The sequence below is a fragment of the Pygocentrus nattereri genome, chromosome 30 (assembly GCF_015220715.1).
Source record: "Pygocentrus nattereri isolate fPygNat1 chromosome 30, fPygNat1.pri, whole genome shotgun sequence".
In the NCBI taxonomy this organism is placed as follows: Eukaryota; Metazoa; Chordata; class Actinopteri; order Characiformes; family Serrasalmidae; genus Pygocentrus; species Pygocentrus nattereri.
Window position 1 is genome coordinate 17,188,472 of NC_051240.1, and position 13,890 is coordinate 17,202,361.

Consider the following 13,890-nt stretch of genomic DNA (forward strand, 5'->3'; position numbering starts at 1 on the left):
CTACAAGCATGACATCTGCCTGCATGTTAAACCAGCACAGCTGCATTTCTAGAAGAAACCCACATGGGGTAGGTACAATACATGTGCTATTAATGTACGATGTCACATCACACCATGTTTAAAAGCTCATGTTCACATGCAGCAAGGCAAACTGTGTCGAGGCTTAGATGGAGATGCAGTGTTTAAAACTCAACGTTATCTGGAGAGTGAACAGGGTGGCTGGGAATAACAGTTACTTGCTTCTCTGCTCCAAACTCCATTAACGACAGCGGAAAGCAGCATTTCGAAACTCTCTTACAGCTCAGCCCACAGCATGAAGCAGGACGGCCTTCAGCATCAACGTCCGCAAAACAGCTCGCTGGAACAACTACCGCCGTGTCCCAAATCACACTTCTGTACTTCGCATACTAAGTGCACTTCTAATGGTATATGCACTATTTTTTACACACTATTTAGTGAGCTAGTATGCAGATTGGGACGCGGCCTATCTTACCGAGAGGATTCTTCTTCATCTGGTGAGCCGAAGGGATCCCTCTTCAGACGCTCCAGCACGGAGGACAGCTTTACTTAAAGCCACGTCTGTGCCTTTCTGACCAGAAATACACATTTCAATTCTTTTATTTCTAAAAAACGAAACCGCTCCACCAACCATGAGATCTGGATCCCCCCTCCTTCTCTATTCCCTAATCGGCATGGAGGGAACACAGACACGCAGTTTTCCTGACTGCCTTTTCCATTAAACCAGAACGGACAACTACATTATGTTGTCTGTAAAGCTGTTTCAAAATTATGCAAGCATGACACTCACCCACCCACACACATCCACCCACCCACACACATCCACCCACCCCTAAACGTTCTCACCCTAAACCTTTACATCATTTCTCACTTGGAGCTGAAATAGAGACCTGTGGTTGTAAATGTTTCTCCTTGCAAACCCCACTACAGACATTCAGCCAAATAAGCAACACAACAGGATGCGTTACTCAACACACTGCACCTCCACGTTAGACTCTTTCTTTTTACAGACACTTTTACATCCGTCAGTACCTTCGAGCCAGTTTTGTATTAACCTACTAAAACTCTCCTTAAAATAATGCGTATACAGGTCTTTTTTTCTAGCGGGCTTAAAACATCACATCAAACAGCCACACCAACCGTTAACGACAGCGTAAGTAAACGCCAGCAGCGTATTAGGACGGCTGATTTACCTTCTAATTTAAAAAGGGAGTTCTAATCTAAAACGGACGCCAACAGAAAGGTTATACCGCACACTCTTGGGCCCGGTCCCATTTCTTCTTTTTATCCCTACTCCTTGTTTCCGAGAATCACCCTAAACCCTTGGAACGGAGTTGGAAGCTGTAGTGTTTGAAATCTCGCCCTACGAAATGGGAGCCTCAAATAAAATCATTTAACGGCTACTAGCGCCGCTCTGCAGGCGACCCTGCCCGTCTGCAGGGACAGCAGAGGAGGGGAAAGTTCAGCTCCTCACTGCTGGGCTTTAGTTACATTTAGGGATCAGACGCCTTCAAAGAGGGGGGCAGTTATTTATTATCACCCCCCCTAATTCTTCAGTGATATGAAGTATCTGAAGTCAGAGATTCTCCAGATTCTTGATCGAATTTTCCCGTTCCACCTTAAATGGAGCAGCAGTTACATTCTGGGGCTTCAGGCGTCAGAACTGCTGGACTATTTAAGGTGGGATGGGAAAGTTAGCTAGCTATAGAGACATTAGCGTGCTATTAGTGATTTTTTATAATGTTATGCCTGATTGGTGTGTATATTACACACACACACACACACACACACACACACACACACACAAAACCTATATATAAATTCCAAATCCTACCCCCCCACCTCCACTGTATTTACCCCAACATCACACAACTTGTTTAGATTAAAAATTACAAATATCTTCAGATTATTAAGTAATATTCTAATTAGCAACAATAATACTGTAATTTTGGGATTTTAGTCATATATATATATATATATAACAAACTGAGAAGCTATCTGAGTTTAAACCAGTTCTAAAATAGGCGCTCGTAATGGGAATAAACAACTAGTGTGTATTCCACCGTGTTTTTATGTTGAATTTAAGACTAATCCTACAACCAGCGCTAAAATCAGTCCAGATTCATGGCCTATTAGGCTGCCAGTGCTTCAAGCTGAGAAAAGCTTGAGGTTTCCTGACCCCCTGACATTGACGGCAGTCATACTTCCTGCAGTCCCGCAGAGGAGATGCCATCTTTGCTGACTCGAGTAACAGAATCAAGAGAGGAACAAACAAAAGCCAAAAATACCACTAAACCCAATTTCAGCACCTCCATGTCTTTAAAAGACTTGTTTTTGCAAGAGGATTCAAGTGAATCGAGTTATCGCGACTGGAGCTCATCATAAACGCGCACCACTGATGAAAGGCAACACTAATACAACTACAGATCCGTTTCCATAAATGCTCATTAGAACTCACTCAGACCGCACGCATCACACTCCTGTCAACAACTCATAGTTCTCACAATATCCTGAAGGTGTTAATTAGTACTGGCCGTTCACACGGTCACAGTTACAGTGCTGCGTGAAAGTCTTAGGCACCCAAGACACATTTTCAAAATCTATGTTTCTGTTTATTTACTGAGAAAAGTGTTAATATTCGAATAAACAAACTAATATATATATATATAGATATATATATAATTAATAGTGATTTTCTGGATATTAGTGTGTTTGTTCACCCATCTCCAGTCCTCTCCACGAGGAAGTCCAGTATTATATGTAGTTAAAAAACAGCTCCTGGTTTGACCAATCAGTGCTCAGTAAATTGAGCTCATGATGTAATTGATGATATTAACGAGTCTCTGTGGCGGCTGTGAAGGTGTCCAGGAAAAATATGGACCCAAGAAATTCTTGTTACTGTTTATTGTTTTTCTGTTTATCTGAATTATGAATACGACTTTATTCTAATGTATATTGTGATAAACTCACTGCTGAGGTCAACTGGTTAAAAATTTGCTTAGATGCCCAAAATTTTCACACCATATTGTAAATGTTATAATATCATGATGACGCTTAAGCAGTAGAACCTGAGAGGGAGTGTGTTATCGTGAAATAACATCACAGAAATGCTCAGTGTAAATAATAGTCAATAAAATCAAATGAACATTTTAAACTTCAACCACCTCTCTAACCACCCCTCTAACCACCTCCGCACAGCCTAAACTGCTATATTTGATCTTCATTTTTAATGACTTTTGATAGGTTTTAACTATGTATTAGTTAAATCACTCTTTATTATTGTCTAACATCCATTCCTTGTATTTCATTAGTTTGTTTTAATTTATTTCATCCTTATCTGCTCCATTCCTTGAGAAGGTCTTATATTGTAATTTTAGTCGTTTATTGATTTCGCAGTTTGGCACCTTATTATTGAAGTTTACTTTTATGATTATTATTTAATTTTGGGATTTGATTCTTTTTATATTGTACAACTTCTCAAACCCTGCGTCCTGTATTACTCGGCTACATTGTAAATGAGGGTCTCCTTCTCTTCTATGTCTTCCCGAGTTTACATAAAGTTTGATTGATTGATTGATTAAAAAAAAAAAAAAATCAAAGTTCACAGTTCTTTCCACCAAATTACAACTCCTTAACGAGCAGCTTGTTGCTCCGTCAGAGTAACGAGCTCCGCCGACTCGCTGCTCAGCCGGCAGTTCGTTCTCCAGCTCCGCACAGACCAACCGACAGTTTGAGTGGGAATTTAGTGTCATCTCGTCTTCAGAGTCGGACCAAATCGGCTGTCGGTCAGATGTGACCGTAACAGTGTCCGTTTTCTGTCTGTGGCAAAGTAAGAAGTAAAAACGCTCAAATGGCTCGAGCGCCTCCTACAGCTGTCAGAGTCGTTGCTTAGCAACAGCGACTCAGCGGGGTGATGCTGTTTGAGAAAACCTGTGATGTTATGGAGAAATAACAGTTAGAACGCCTCTCAACCAATCGGCCGGAACCAACTACTGTATAAAATGCATTATTATATTCATAATTCTTTCAAAGATTCTCCTAAACCTATTAAAAATATCAGTTTTGAGGAGATTTGATGCCTTCAGCGGGTAACTAATTTACAAAAACGACGCTAAAGAAGGAGTTTGAAGTTTGAAGATCAGTGCATTTAGTGCTACTCTTACTACGAGCTTAAAGCCCGGATCCTGCAAGTCTTTTAATAGAGCACCAGCATTGTTGCCAACCTTTACACACAGTGAGCAACGGCAGATCTTCCTGCCACCTTCCTGATATCTTAGATGACATTGTCAGCATCAGCTCAGAGAGCCGAACGCGTCCCGCAGCCCCACAGTCCCGCAGATGAGATGCCATCTTTGCTGACACCAGCAATAACATCAAAAAAGTCCTTCATTCAACAAATCCTGCCAATGAAAAAACGCGAAGGAGTAAAGGAAGGAACTCAACGGGGAACTGGCTTCTGAAGTACGAGGCATCCAAGACTTGTCAGGAAGTCATGGCGCGTTTGAAAAACTAACCTCATTCTCCAGGGTATCTTTTGGTTTGTCCATCTGAATTTACATGACTGCATTGTTCAGTAACTGCATGAAATAAGTGTAATTTTTATTAATATTTGGTAAAAGCTCCTCTGTTCAAATCCTCGAGACCACCGGTGGGTCCAAACCGCACTCGGTCATGTTCTTCATAAAGTTCATACTCCATAAGCTCCATTCAGAAGCTGGGCGTCGTGTGAGGCTGTAGCTCTTCTCTCCAGTCTAATAGACGGTGATGTCATTTTAAACCCTTATAATAAAAGAAGCTGAACTTTGTTTTTCTACTGAAAGTCGAGCCGTTTTTCCCCAAATCTGGGCTCTAAACTATAAACAGACGGCGTCTCTTCAGTGATCTGCTCTGGAAACATCACTTTTAGAAAATAACACAAAGAGTGGCGGAGATTTTTGGCTTTCAGCTGTAAATTATAAGCGTGTAGTGAAATGTGGAGATCATAAAACACATGTTCTGTTTATTTGAGGGGAATTTCTAAAAAAAAAAAATGTATAAAAAATTATAAATAAAATAAAAACTACATTGATTTAATGCAGTTACGGAATAATTTGCCTTACGTTTTGGGTCATGTAAATTCAGATGGACAAACCAAAACACACCCAGGTGAATAAGACATTAACAGAACGTGTGTTTTACGACGCCGTCTGTTTATAGTTTAGAGCCCAAATTTGGGGAAAAACGGGTCGACTTTCAGTAGAAAAACAAAGTTCAGCTTCTTTTATTATAAGGGTTTAAAATGACATCACCGTCTATTAGACTGGAGAGAAGAGCTACAGCCTCACACGACGCCCAGCTTCTGAATGGAGCTTATGGAATATGAATGTTATGGAGAACATGACCAAGTGGGTTTTGGACCCACCGGTGGTCTCGAGGAGTTGAAGAGGTTCACCAGCGAGCCCTCAAACCACCCTGAGAGGAGGCCTTTCGCCAGCAGCCGGCTGTGGAGCTTCGTGTGGGACTCGGTGACTAATACAATTTGTCCCCTTTCACAGAAACTTTTAGCAGCGCCTATTTTTAGGGAGTTCCATTCTTTTTTCCTGGCACTGATGAGGCACATAAACCCAATGAAATATTGAGGCGCTACATTTTCCCAGACAGTTAATAAAATATGCATCATCCACACGCCGAGCCGCTAACCACTCCGCCCCCTGCTCTCCGAGCAAGGAGGTGCTGATGGATTCACTTGGCCTAGAGGTTTTTTACTAAGTATTAAAGGACTGTAGACGTACGAGGACACAGTTACAGCATAATGTGATATGTTCTCAATGATGGATCCACACCCCCCGACAACAGGGCTCGGAGAACTGTCTGACATTTTACTCTTTCATCAAACACAAACGGACAGGATTTGGCTTAAACACACACATCTCTCCTACAACGATCAAGCAAAACATTCTGACCACCTCCTCGTTTCTACGCTCATTGTCCAGTTTATCAGCTCCACTTACTGTATAGCTGGACTCTGTAGTTCTACAGTTACAGACTGTAGTCCATCTGTTTCTCTGATACTCTGTTACCCTGTTCTTCAGTGGTCAGGACCCCCATGGACCCTCACAGAGCAGGTACTATTTGGGTGGTGGGTCATTCTCAGTGCTACAGTAACACTGACATGGTGGTGGTGTGTTAGTGTGTGTTGCGCCCTAACACAAGGTCCTGTGAGCAGCGTCCTGTGACCACTGATGAAGGACTAGAGGATGACCAACACAAACTGTGCAGCAGCAGATGAGCTGTCGTCTCTGACTTTACATCTACAGGGTGGACTGACAAGGTAGGAGTGTCTAATGGAGTGGACAGTGAGTGGACAGTGTTTAAAATCTCTAGCAGACCTGCTGTCTGATCCACTCCTATCAGCACAACACACACCAACACACCACCACCACGTCAGTGTCTGATCCACTCAAAACTTTAATTGATAACGTAACGTTGATGGAACACAAAAGGCGGAAAAGGCCTGGACAGTCGGTGGCAGCACATAAAAACACCCCTGGATGAGCGAGAAATCCGACCGGCTCTGCATTTAAAGCCAGGTTAGGTCAGGAGTCACAACCCAAATGTTAAGAAGAGACGTTTTGTCCTTTCAACAAAAATCAAAGCACCTGGGAGCCACAACGTTTAATGTCCAGTATGTCTCAGTGTGTGCTGATAGCTGTTTCCTCACATCTCCGCCTGGACGTTTTCCTTAAAAGCAGAAGAGTTTCTTGTAAACTGTTTCTCAGCGTTCGACTGTCTTACGAGACTGAAGTCGCTTCGCATCGTCCAGGTTCTTGTTTGAATTTTCCCTGCATGAACGTCCATCGCCACTGGATCTCACATCACCATAAAAGCGCATTTTATCACAGGTGAAGGGCAGCCAGCGTCTGATACGCAACACGAGAGCAGTGAATGAGAGTCTTCCAGTTCAGCCACATCACTTCCCTTTGTTTTATTAATAAAAGATACTGGAAACAAATTCGTTATGGATTCATCAATAAAAGATGCATCAATAATCGCTTCATAATCGAATTGAGGTGCCTAGAGACTCCCACCCCGACTGCTGATGCATATGGGGGCAGTCGTGGGCTGGCAGTTATGGAACTGGCCCTGTGACCGGAAGGTCGCCGGTTCGATCCCCTCGGCTGACAGTCCGTGACTGAAGTGCCCTTGAGCAAGACACCTAACCCCCAACTGCTCCCTGGGTGCCGTGGATAGGGCTGCCCACTGCTCCGGGCAAGTGTGCTCACTGCCCCCTAGTGTGTGGATGGGTTAAACGCAGAGGTCTCGTTTCACAGTGTGCAAACACATTTTATTCTATAAGTGTATAAAATTTATGAAGGTACAATAAAAACAATCCAACCACACTTGCAACAAAATGACTTATCTGAAAATAAACTTGAGCTCAATGTCAAAATCCAGCCTGAGCCTGATATAAAACCCGATGTTCTGTCGGTCCCGTCCGGCTCGGGTAAAGTAACAGACCTCTAACCTGAGCCTGGACAAACACAGCTACTGCAGCAGGATCAGTTCTTCCACTTGTGGAAGGGCAAACATCTAGATTTAGACCAGCTGACTTCCAGAATAGAAAAACAATCCAGAATTCCTGCCCATGTGAGCGCTGAGAGGAGGAAATCAATAAGTTCCCCCAATGCACATCTATTATTCTTTTCCCTGCAAATAAAAAATAAAATGGGAACTGTGGGCTGATGCAGATGTCCAATACTTTTCATGGACATATCGGCTGATGCCAATACATACACTGTAGAATAAAACGTAGAAACTGGGACTAAAACTACTTCGTTTATCATTACAGAGAAACACGCATTTCTATGAAGATATTAAAGCAGTGAGATTATCAACGTGCAGACACACATTTGTGTCACAGTGTCACCCAAGCGTTCTGCTGCGCCAGGGCACAACAAATACATCAAATATACATCAAATATTGTTTTAAAATCAGTCCATTCTAATCATCTGTCTGATGCTGATCAATTACCGGCCAATACAGATACAGATTAAATCTCCCTTAAAGAAATGACTGATTCCATTACAGTGTGGCTGTGCAGTAAAACACAGGGTGATTCAAAAAGATTCATCTGATTTTATAGTGTGATATTTTTATAACCGTGAGGCTCCTGTAGGAACCAATCACAATCCAACTGTAAGAGGGGGTCATAGAGTTTCTGACTGGCTCCTTCAGTCTGAGAGGAGATGAGACCCCTGAGCAAAGCGTTCTGCGTTCTCCACGTCAATCAGAGTGAATCCGTCAGAACTGAGCAGTGTGATTTTCATCAGCAGTGAAGCTCCAGCAGCTCAGAGCGTTCGGCGCTGGTTCCACAGCACTGGATGATCTCCGAAATCCCACTGAAAGAGCCGTGAGAGCGGCGACGCCCGACGCGCTCAGTCCAGTCTGGGATGAGTTTGACTGTGGAGTTGATGTCGTCCGTACAGCTGGAGGAGGTTCAGACTGAGACCTTGTGGAACTACATAATAAACTTTATGCTCATTTAAACCGTTTACAGCTCACTGCACTGATCTGGAACGATTTATATGTGAAATAAATCATTTTGAAATCTGAGGAATCTTTCTGAATCACTCTGTACTGATGCTCAGGATGTGTGACTGGATCACGCTGCAGTCTGTAGACTCCTCCACTCTTTTCTTCAGCAGAAGCCGCTAATATCTGTTCTACACTAAGTGCTCACACCAGCACAAATTAATCAAACTCAGAGGAGGAAAAAACACTAATAAACCAACAGTAAAATCACCCTGAGGCAGCAAAACGAACCTCACGCTAACAAGCTACTGCCTACGATAATAAAGCTTAGATATGCATGAGAACGGCATAATAATGTGTGAACTGATGCCAAATAAAACTGCAGCATTCGCTGATCATTAAGGGGGAAAAAGCAGTTTCACACACACACAATTAAAAAAGCATCGGATTCTGGAGCTCAAACACAGAGCGAGGATGTTATTTTTGGCTCGGCTGACCCACCGAGCTGAGGCAAAAGCAGCAGCCAACACATCAGCAGAGGTTGGGGTCAGAGCTTAAGCAGAGCCTAATGCCTTTCAGTGTGACGACGCATAAAGCAGCCATCCCTCACTGAACCGGGAGCCTCAGCACTTAAGCACAGTCTCAGCTCGACGTCTGACAAAAGACACGTCAAATATATAGAACTTTCTGACCACCTCCTCGTTTCTACGCTCACTGTCCACTTTATCAGCTCCACTTACTGTATAGCTGCACTCTGTAGTTCTACAGTTACAGACTGTAGTCCATCTGTTTCTCTGATACTCTGTTACCCTGTTCTTCAGTGGTCAGGAACCCCATGGACCCTCACAGAGGTGGGTCATTCTCAACACTGATGTGGTGGTGGTGTGTTAGAGTGTGTTGTGCTGGTACGAGTGGATCAGACACAGCAGTGCTGCTACTCAGACCAGCGCAACACACACTAACACTCCACCACCTCGTCAGTGTTACTGCAGTGCTGAGAATGATCCACCATCTAAACAGTACCTGCTCTGTGAGGGTCCATGGGGGTCCTGACCACTGAAGAACAGGGTAACAGAGTATCAGAGAAACAGATGGACTACAGTCTGTAACTGTAGAACTACAGAGTGCAGCTATACAGTAAGTGGAGCTGATAAAGTGGACAGTGAGCGTAGAAACGAGGAGGTGGTCAGAGTGTTACCCCTGATGGGCGTGTACTGTTTTAATAGCAACACCCTTCACCAATACTGGAAGTGAAAACAGGCACTTCCTCAGAGTAAAATTGTGATTTACATTTACTTCATTAAAAGAATCAAAAAATCTAATATTCACGTTTTCCTTGCTGCCACTGCAGTGAATCCATCAGGCCTGGTATCAATGGCTTCTTTAGTTCTGCACTGGACCTATGAGGCTACTGGAGCTAACCACTGTGTCAATTCAAGGGCTGCATCCTTCGAAAGACGTGTCTACGAAGGCAGCAAGGTCTCTACGGCGGATTGCCTGTTTGTCTCACAGCACCGCTGTTCCCGCCCACCGCCCGTCAAGTTATTAAAACAAAGCCAGAAAATTTGATTTTATTTTTTTATTTTAGCGCTCATCAGGGCTGAAGATGCTTCTCTCTGCCTGCTCTTTGCTCCCTAAAACAAAACGAAATGTTACCGCAAGTTCTGCTTTGGGCTTGTTTCTTACATGTGTATCATTAGCTATTTGACTCAGTTTAAACCCAATACTAAGGGTGCCTACACACTGCACAACACAAGGACGAAGCGATGGATGCATATGCACACGGCTGGAGCAGGGCGGAGTTTGTACAGCTCGAAATCCAGCGGGAAACAAAACATTCGGACCAGAAAGAAAATTCTAGCAATGGCCACATTGGCAAGCAGGCAAACAGCCACGAGGGTAAAGAATTCATATAGAACAGGAAAAGAGTGCACAGCGTTGCTACGGTCTGACATCCGTCTCGTGCCTCGACGTCACAATCCATTGCAGCAAAAGTTGAAATGGCTTGAACTTTCTCGACGATGCGTCTTTGCACTGCATGCAGGCCCAGCAGAGCCGACGCAGCGTCCTAACTGAAACACACCGGAGGGCTGCATTTCTGACGCTGCGTCGGCCTCTAGTGCGAAGGCACCCCGACATTTATGGTGTCTCTTCAGCCGCTGATCGCTCCCCTGCTGATGCCGCCACGCTCTCAAGTCCTCGCCGGCACGCAATCCACCCCATTGGATCCTGGCACCCAATCCACCCATTGGAGCCTTCGGAATGGCCCGGCCTAGTCGTGCAGCTGTGACGCAATCAGCCTTCAAACAGGCATGGACTGTCAGTGCTGAGGATCGAACCGGCAACCTTCCGGTCACAGGGCCAGTTCCCTAACATCCAGCCCACGTCAATTTATTTTGGTAAACTACTGTTTTAACAACTGATTCTTTAGGTTACTCTCCAAAAAAGGGGATATCTGTATCAGCACCAGTGTAATAAAGTGTTGTAACAGCCAAGGGATAATAACCATCTGTGAGTGGAAGATGCTTGACCTGAGGTGGGCAAATTAAAGGAGAATAACACTGTTTTTTTTATCTTTCTGCATAATTCAGTGACTGAGACATAAACAGTGGTGCTGATAGGAACCAGGGGTCACTGTGTTAATATCTAGCCATTTTGCTCACTATGCAAAACCACCAGTGAACCTACACGTTTTCAGATTTTTTCTTATGTATAATGATGACTGATTATAGCAAAATAATCATAGACATGAACAAAAATAAATTTTCTATGGTAACTATGTTCCCTTCTTGTGTCCTTCCACCATTCATGGATTACACTAAACGGATTAAAATACATTTTAGACCAAAACTACTGTAAAACAAGGTCTCAGTCATTAAGCAACATATTCATTCATACTATTTCATGTAATAACTCACTGTGACGGCACTTTCAGGGACTCCTAGACGTCTGGTTCCCATCACCATCACTCTGAACAATGTTGATCTTGTACGTTACTCTAGAATAAAGCGTTTCGCACCAAATTCATGACTTCATTTACATCGTAACCATTTAATTACACAGCAATTTTGGAAAATCAGTGGAGTTTCCCTTAAGGAATAGCAGGAAGCAGTTCTGTTATCAGAAAAGAGAGAGAGGTCACCTGCTACACAGATCAGTGTGCTTCCAAATAAACACATCTAGACAACTGTAGTGTAAATCAGCATGTATGCGTGTCTGGATGACATCTGGACCCATATTACTTCCACTTTTGTGGGCTAATCCTCACAAATAATCTCCTTTGGGGATGAACAGCAGTTCTGGGAAAAAAAAGAGAAGTCAGTTCCCACAGACTTTAACCTGCCCCTGCACCTCCCGATACCTGACCCTGCACCTCCCGATACCTGCCTCTGCACCTCCCGATACCTGCCTCTGCACCTCCCAATACCTGCCTCTGCACCTCCCCTGCACCTCCCAATACCTGCCCCTGCACCTCCCCTCACCTCCCAATACCTGCCCCTGCACCTCCCAATACCTGCCTCTGCACCTCCCAATACCTGCCCCTGTATATTTGAATACCTGCCCTTGTATATTTGAATACCTGCCCCTGCATATATGAATACCTGCCCCTGCATATTTGAATACCTGCCCCTGCATATTTGAATACCTGCCACTGTATATTTGAATACCTGCCCCTGCGTATCTGAATACCTGCCCCTGCGTATCTGAATACCTGCCCCTGCGTATCTGAATACCTGCCCCTGCGTATCTGAATACCTGCCCCTGCGTATCTGACCGGATCTCTCCTTATTATTACGCTAAATGCCAGTCAGAGGTGTCAACGACCAGGAGCCCAAAAACACCTGTTTAGAATGAAAAGGACTGGAGGGAAATGCCAGTTCTGTCCAGTCAGACGCCCCACACGCAAAACTGCCATTCCCCACTGAAAACTACGCGACTTAACCAGCACAACGTCGCTGTGCTTCGTGGAAGCATCACCGGTGAAGCCGCACCGACGGGCAGCGCCAGCTAACGTTAAACCCTCGCCGGGAAACAAAACGAGGCTCCGCGCCGAGGCCACACAGCACGACACCCTCCTCTAAAGTCACCGGCTGCCCCTCCAGCGACTACAGACGAGCGAAAAGCTCCTTCTCCGCTTCATTTCTACGCGAGAAATCACAGCAAAACTTTCCCATTCAGCTACGAACCCCGAGCCGGAGGGACCAGCGTGTTAAACCGCGGGCTCGCGCTGCCGTCGTGAGGCAAACACGCCGCTAGCGACAAACACGGACAACAACAAAAACATCCCGAGAAGAGAAATATCCCCTCCGCGCTCACTCCGGAGGTGGAAGAGCAGGGAGGAAGGCGTTCTGGACTCTAACCGGTCATTTATACTTAAAACCACACAACGAGGCGCGAACCATGACGCCGCGCGGACCCCCACGTCTAGCTATTGTACTACCGCTAGCCACCGCGGCGTGGGCACACAAAAGCCCGATATCGGCGACCCGTACGGGCTAAAAACGGCTCGGTTCCCCCGCGCTCTCTCATCCAACTTTACTTCCAGAGCCGTCGCCCGTATTTCGAAGGAGTTTTCCGAAAAAACAAACCCTTCCCCTTCCTTGAAGCGGTGTTTTTGAGCGAGCCGCGTAAAGGAAAGAAAGCCCCGGCTGCACCTCCTCCCCTCCCCTCCCCTCCCGTCGAGCCGCCACACGGAGCTCGGCGACGCGAACTTTACGGAGCTAGCTAACGGCCACACGGAGCGGCGGCGCTCACCTTGCGGGTCCCTTCGAGCACACAGGGCAACGGCGTGGCGGTCGAGATCGTCCTGGTCGGCTTCGGAGCCTCGGCGCCAAAGTTTCACGCTCGAAAATCCGCCCGAGCTCCTCGCTCCTCGCTCCCAGGCCCTGGAAGTCCACCCAGCACAGCGCCCGCTGCCTCCGCTTCACCTTCTGCTGCTGCTGCTGCTGCTGCTGCTCAGCCCTCGCTCGCCGAGCGGCTGCGGGGTGACGTCAGCGAGGCACGACTGCTCCCCACGGACGCCCCAGCATCACAAGTTTCAGAGCGAAATAACGTCTAAATGTCTGTTTTTAACGGAGATGAGGAGCCAGAGCTGGTCAAAGCGCTTTGCAGAAACAGGGGTAGTGAGCACACTGTCCTCAACATGTTCAGTAAAGTATTCCATATGTTAGAAAAGTGACATATGCAGAACATATCTGGGATATATTTGGGTAAGGCAGATGGGAAAACGATTTATTTTAACCCTTGTGTGGTGTTCAGGTCTGTGGGACCCATTTCCAATGTTTATTCAAATAAAAAAAAAATGATGTAGTTTATTATTATTTCAACCCCAGATTCTTGGCATTTGCTCATTTTCTGTG

General features: G+C 45.2%; 1 protein-coding gene across 3 annotated transcripts in view; it reads right to left on the reverse strand.

Moving 5' to 3' along the window:
• The window catches only part of nck2b (NCK adaptor protein 2b), a 61,741-nt gene extending 48,186 nt beyond the window's left edge, over positions 1 to 13,555 (reverse strand). Inside the window, exon 1 of one of the 3 annotated variants that reach the window (XM_017714910.2) lies at positions 13,286 to 13,555. The gene's annotated coding sequence lies outside the window, so the exon portion shown is untranslated. Of the gene's footprint in view, positions 1 to 493; positions 619 to 11,448; positions 11,517 to 13,285 lie in introns of those variants that run through there. The other 2 variants (XM_017714911.2, XM_037536335.1) reach the window with 2 other exon arrangements.
• Between the last annotated feature and the right edge of the window lie 335 nt (positions 13,556 to 13,890).